The following is a 6309-nucleotide window of genomic DNA, read 5'->3' on the forward strand; positions in this document are numbered from 1 at the left end:
TGGCGCTCCTGCAGCCTCTGGGCCGTCAGTACGATTGCCAGACCCCTCGCCAGTTGCTGTGGTGGCAGCCTTGGCGGCCTCGGCGCCGGTGGGATCGCCAGCGCCGGTTGTTTCTTTGGCGGCGACCTTGGTCTCCATCTGCTCCGCAGCAGATGGGTCTGATAGCCGGCAAGGGGAGAAGAGTCAAGCAAAATCCAGCAAAAACCCAAGAAGATCAAGAAAAGAAGGACCCAAAGGAAGTTTTGCAGCAAAAGGATTACCTGTGCCAGTTTCTGCAGTCAGGTTCTCCGCCGTCCGAGGGTCGCTGGCGTTGTCCCTTGCCGGAGAACCCTCCCTTGCTGGAGACTTCTCCCTTACCGGAAAGCCCTCCCTTGCCGGAGAGCTCTCCCATGTCGGGGGATTCTCCCTTGGCTCTTGGTGGAGCTGCTCTGCTCCTACACAAATCAGCAATCAAATATCAGCAAAGACAAGTACCCATGCGCGCCTCGCAGCGGAAAGTAAATCATACACTTACGCTGGGGGCTGCTTTGGAGAAAAGTCGCCGGGTCCGGCAAGGTTGTCTCGAGCGCGCCACCTGCTGTCGCAGTAGGCTCATCCTCGATGACGATCACCGGGACCTTAGCTCTCTTTGCCGCTCTCTGGGCCAGAGTCCTAAAAAGGAACAAGTTCAGAGTCAAGCAAATGAGATACAAGACAAACAACAAGAATTGAAGAACTACAAGTACAGCAAGAGAAGCTTACTCTTCTTCTTCTTCCTCGTCGGAGCTGAACGCGGAGAAGTCGAAGTCCGGCGCGCCCGGCGCGAGGAGACGGAGGAGAAGCTTCCCTTGGCCGCTTGGCGGGAGCGGTGGCGGTGGTCTGGGACGACCCCGCTCCAGCTGCCGGCGCGGCAGCGGCAGGAACTGAAGCAGTGGCCCGGCTAGACCCTGCTCCAGTTGCCGTCGCAGCATGAGGCGCTCCCGCGGCAACCGTGTTTGCTGCGGTGGAGCGTGTCACGCGGCGCGGCGACTGTTGACCCGCTTGCCGCTCCGCTACATCACCGGCCTTGCGGAGACGCCATCTTGGTGGGGATGAAGGTTCTGCTTGCGGCGAGCTGCCCGAAGATGAGAAGGAAGAGGAGTTGATTTCCAGCGAGCCGCTCATGTCCTCGGCGGGCTCGCTCGGCTCGGCGTCACGCCCGGCAAGCTCCTTCTTGCCGGCGGGCTCCCCTCGCTCGGCACGGCTTGCCGCTTCTGCTGCATCTGCCTCCTCCACGGTGAATCCAAAGTCGCCCGCGGCTGCGCCTGCCGCTGCCTCTTCCAGCCTAGTGGCAATGAGCGCCATCTCTGCATCAGTGGTGTCGCGGGTGAGGCTGTCCTTCTCGTCGGAGCGGATCGGCGCTTCCACCAAGTCATCGAAGAACTGCTGCACGACGTCGTCCGCAGGCTCCTGCCAAGTTGGCACAATCCCATGCGAGTCGCACTCCGGCATCATTGCACGGATGCGGTCGAGCGAGGAATTGTTGCACAGCGGAACGAGGCCCCCCGGCAACCTAAAAACTTCGGGATGTTGGGGGTCATACTTGAACAGCTCCTGCAGTATCGCGTTGAGCTCCAGGACAGTGAAGTTGAAATTGAGGCCTGGCCGCAACCTCATAATATCTGCCGCATTCTTGAACTCCCAGGCAGGTCTCCCCCGTTCCTGCAGGGGGGCGATGCGGCAGCGAAGAAAGTCTGCGCCAACAGCGCCTACAGTAAGCCCGGCAAGCCTGAGGCGTAGGATCCTGGTGACGGCAATCTTTAGCATGTTGTCTTCCGGGGCCACGTCACTCCAATCGCTGTCGCGTGCTACTGGGGTTTGGCGCCGGGTGGTGAATGGCTGCGGGTTCTCCTCGTCAATCCAGCACCAATCTGCTCTCCACTCCTCCCACTTGCCGCGGAATTCTCCCTCCAGATAAGTTTCCTTCTTGCCGGCCCTTGAGATCCAGGCGATTCCGCCGGATAAAGGTTCTCCTCTCTCTACTCGGGGTATGAAGAAATGGCGGAAGAGGGCTACACTGGGGTGGACTCCGACAAAGTTTTTGCAGAGATGTGCGAAAACTGCCATGGTCAGAACGGCATTGGGGGTGAAGTCAAGGAGGTGGAATCCGTAGGTATTCATGATGTCGCAGAAGAATTCAGAGAAAGGCGGGCAGAGCCCGCAGTAGAAGAACAATGCGAAGAAAGGGTATCCGTTTGGGGCCTTCTTCCAAGCGGCGGCGGGGAGTACCTTCGTGCGCGGATGCGCGCGCGTCTCCGTCGACCAGAAGAGGTAGTAGTTCTCCCTCAGCTCCTTCGCGGCAAGCTTGGGGGGGAAGACGGCCCGCTCCTTCCGCAGCGCCGCAAGCCGCTGCGCCTCGGTCGACTTCACGACCTTCCCCTTGTCGGCTTTTGGAGCCATGGCGGAAGTGGTGGAGGAGGTCGACGGCGTTGGTGGTGCTGGTGGCGATGGGGGGCGGAGCGCTGCTCTCTCTCTTTCGGCTTTGGGAAGACGAGGGAGCGGCGGAGATTTTTGAGATTGGAAGCAGCAACGGGCGAATGGGCGAACTTCCCCTGTTTCCCTTGCTTATAAAGAGGGAGGGGGCGGACGTTCCGCATTTCCGAATAAAGAAACCACCCACGATCTCTCCCACGATGCCGCATTCAACGCGTGCCGTTCGGGGAGGGCGCGGTGGATACGGAGAGAGATACGGCGTAACCTAGGCCGCGCGTGCCCGTGCCCTGTTTTGGGCCTGGCCCAACAGCGCTCGGCACCGTGTATGGCCCAGGCCCGGGGGCTCCTGTCGGTGTACTAGAGTAGGGGTACCCTAGTATCCCGAACTTGTGCACGGGCAGTCGCAGCATCCCGCGGCAAGGCTTGCCGGGTGACCGCCAAGGTCCTCCGTGGTTCCTTTGGAGCCATTCAAGAATAAAGTATCCAAACCAAGACACCACAAGACCCCGGCAAGAGGAGCTTGCCGGGAAGGCCAACCAAGGCAAGGCGCTTAAGGAGATAAGACCCCGGCAAGAGGAGCTTGCCGGGAAGGCCTCACAAGGCATCTCAAGGAACTTGCCGCGGCACGCCTCGCGTCCCGGCAAGGCCCGGTGAGCGACAAACTCCCGGACGCGACAAGACAACGACCGCGGCAAGGCGCTTGCCGCGGCAAGCCACCACTCTGTGCCCGCACTCCAGCACATCCACCAACGTGTCGCTCTGGGACCCTTCCAGACATGCGTGGCAGGAGGCTGTGCAGCCAGCGGTGCGCAGTGGCGAGCGGCGCTGACAAGATCGCCATCGTGGCGAGCGGTGGCGTCCCTGACGGTCCCTTTTGCACTGTTTAGGCGACACAGACGGGCATTTAATGCCCTTGTCCCCTGCCGTCAGGGTTGGGTATGATACACTGTAGCGGGTAGCTGTACCTACCATAGCACCTTTCCATTTTTACCCTTCGTCTCCGTTGCCACCTGTCGGTGACCCCTTGAGCATATAAAAGGAGGCCCGTGCGCAATGTAGGGGGGGTTAGCTAATTCGGAGAACACTCACGCTCGGTCTCGTTAGCTGCTGGTGTGTACTATAACACTCCGCGCTCCCGAGCAAGAACTCAATACAAACCACAAAGCAGGAGTAGGGTTTTACGCATCCGTGCGGCCCGAACCTGGGTAAACCGCTCGTGTGCTTCGCCTCGATCCGCTCTTCGTGCGACCTCCGCCCCCGCCGAACCGAAAGGGACTCGGCCCGCCGGTCCCATAGGTGTTCGTGGATCAGTCCCACGACAACGGCGTCAGAAAACCTTTTTGCTACATCTTGAGCATTGCGTTCGTTTTCCCTTGAAGAGGAAAGGGTGATGCAGTAAAGCAGCGTAAGTATTTTCCTCAGTTTTTGAGAACCAAGGTATCAATCCAGTAGGAGACCACGCGTGAGTCACCTCGTACCTACACAAACAAATAAGAACCTCGCAACTAACACGATAAAGGGGTTGTCAATCCCTTCACGGCCACTTGCAAGAGTGAGATCTGATAGAGATAATAATAATAAGATAAATATTTTTGGTATTTTTATGATATAGATTGAAAGTAAAGATTGCAAAATAAAATAGATTGGAAACTTGTATGATGGAGAATAGACCCCGGGGGCCATAGGTTTCACTAGTGGCTTCTCTCAAGATAGCATAAGTATTACGGTGGTTGAACAAATTACTGTCGAGCAATTGATAGAAAAGTGAATAATTATGAGAATATCTAGGCATGATCATGTTTCATGTATATAGGAATCACGTCCGCGACAAGTAGACCGAAACGATTCTGCATCTACTACTATTACTCCACACATCGACCGCTATCCATCATGCATCTAGAGTATTAAGTTCATAAGAACAAAGTAACGCCTTAAGAAAGATGACATGATATAGAGGGATAAACTCATGCAATAGGATATAAACCCCATCTTTTTATCCTCGATGGCAACAATACAATACGTGTCGTTTCCCCTACTATCACTGGGATCGAGCACCGCAAGATTGAACCCAAAGCTAAGCACTTCTCCCATTGCAAGAAAGATCAATCTAGTAGGCCAAACCAAACTGATAATTCGAAGAGACTTGCAAAGATAAACCAATCATACATAAAAGAATTCAGAGAAGAATCAAATATTGTTCATAGATAATCTGGATCATAAACCCACAATTCACGGATCTTGACAAACACAACACAAAATAAGATTACATCGAATAGATCTCCAAGAGAATCGAGGAGAACTTTGTATTGAGATCCAAAGAGAGAGAAGAAGCCATATAGATACTAGCTATGGAGTCGAAGGTCTGAAGTAAACTACTCACACATCACCGGAGAGGCCATGGAGTTGATGTAGAGGCCCTTCGTGATCAATGCCCCCTCCGGTGGAGCTCCGGAAAAGGCCCCAAGATGGGATCTCTCGGGTACAGAAGGTTGCGGCGGTGGAATTAGGTTTTCGTGGTGCTCCTGGATGTTTGGGGGGTACGTGGACTTATATAGGAGGAAGAAGTAGGTCGGTGGAGCAACGAGGGGCCCACGAGGGTGGAGGGCGCGCCCAGGGGGGTAGGTGCCCCCCTGCCTCGTTGCCTCCTCGATTGTTTCTTGACGCCCACTCCAAGTCTCCTGGATCACGTTTGTTGAGAAAATCACGTTCCTGAAGGTTTCATTCTGTTTGGACTCCGTTTGATATTCCTTTTCTCCAAAACCCTAAAATAGGCAAAAAAATAGCAATTTGGGTTGGGCCTCCGGTTAATAGGTTAGTCCCAAAATGATACAAAAGTGTAAAATAAAGCCCATTAACATCCAAAATAGATAATATAATAGCATGGAGCAATCAAAAATTATAGATACGTTGGAGACGTATCAGATTCCTCATGCAACAGTTATAACATAGGGTGACACAGAACTAGCTCCAGTTCATCAATGTAATGTAGGCACGTATTCCGAATATAGTCATACATGCTTATGGAAAAGAACTTGCATGACATCTTTTGTCCTACCCTCCCGTGGCAGCCGGGTCCTATTGGAAACTAAGGGATATTAAGGCCTCCTTTTAATAGAGTACCGGAACAAAGCATTAACAATTAGTGAATACATGTACTCCTCAAACTATGGTCATCACCGGGAGAGGTCCCGATTATTGTCACTTCGGGGTTACCAGATCATAACACATAGTAGGTGACTATTGACTTGCAAGATAGGATGAAGAACTCACAAATATTCATGAAAACATAATAGGTTCAGATCTGAAATCATGGCACTCGGGCCCTAGTGACAAGCATTAAGCATAGCAAAGTCATAGCAACATCAATCTCAGAACATAATGGATACTAGGGATCAAACCCTAACAAAACTAACTCGATTCCATGATAAATCTCATCCAACCCATCACCATCCACCAAGCCTACGATGGAATTACTCAAGCACGGTGGTGAGCATCATGAAATTGGTGATAGAGGAAGGTTGATGAAGACGATGTCGACGGATTCCCCTCTCTGGAGCCCCGGACGGACTCCAGATCAGCCCTCCTGAGAGAGATTAGGGGTTGGCGGCGGCTTCGTATCGTAAAATGCGATGAATACTTCTCCCTAATTTTTTCTCCCCGAACTTGAATATATAGAGTTGGAGTTGAGGTCAGTGGAGCCTCAGGGGGGCCATGAGACAGGGGGCGCGCCCCCACCCTCATGGATAGGGTGTGGGCCCCCTGGTGTTGATTCTTTCGCCAATATTTTTTATAAATTCTAAAAATATTCTCCTTGAAGTTTCAGGTCATTCCAAGAACTTTTATTTCTGCACAAAAATA

The sequence above is a fragment of the Triticum aestivum genome, chromosome 3A, assembly GCF_018294505.1.
Source record: "Triticum aestivum cultivar Chinese Spring chromosome 3A, IWGSC CS RefSeq v2.1, whole genome shotgun sequence".
NCBI lineage: Eukaryota > Viridiplantae > Streptophyta > Magnoliopsida > Poales > Poaceae > Triticum > Triticum aestivum.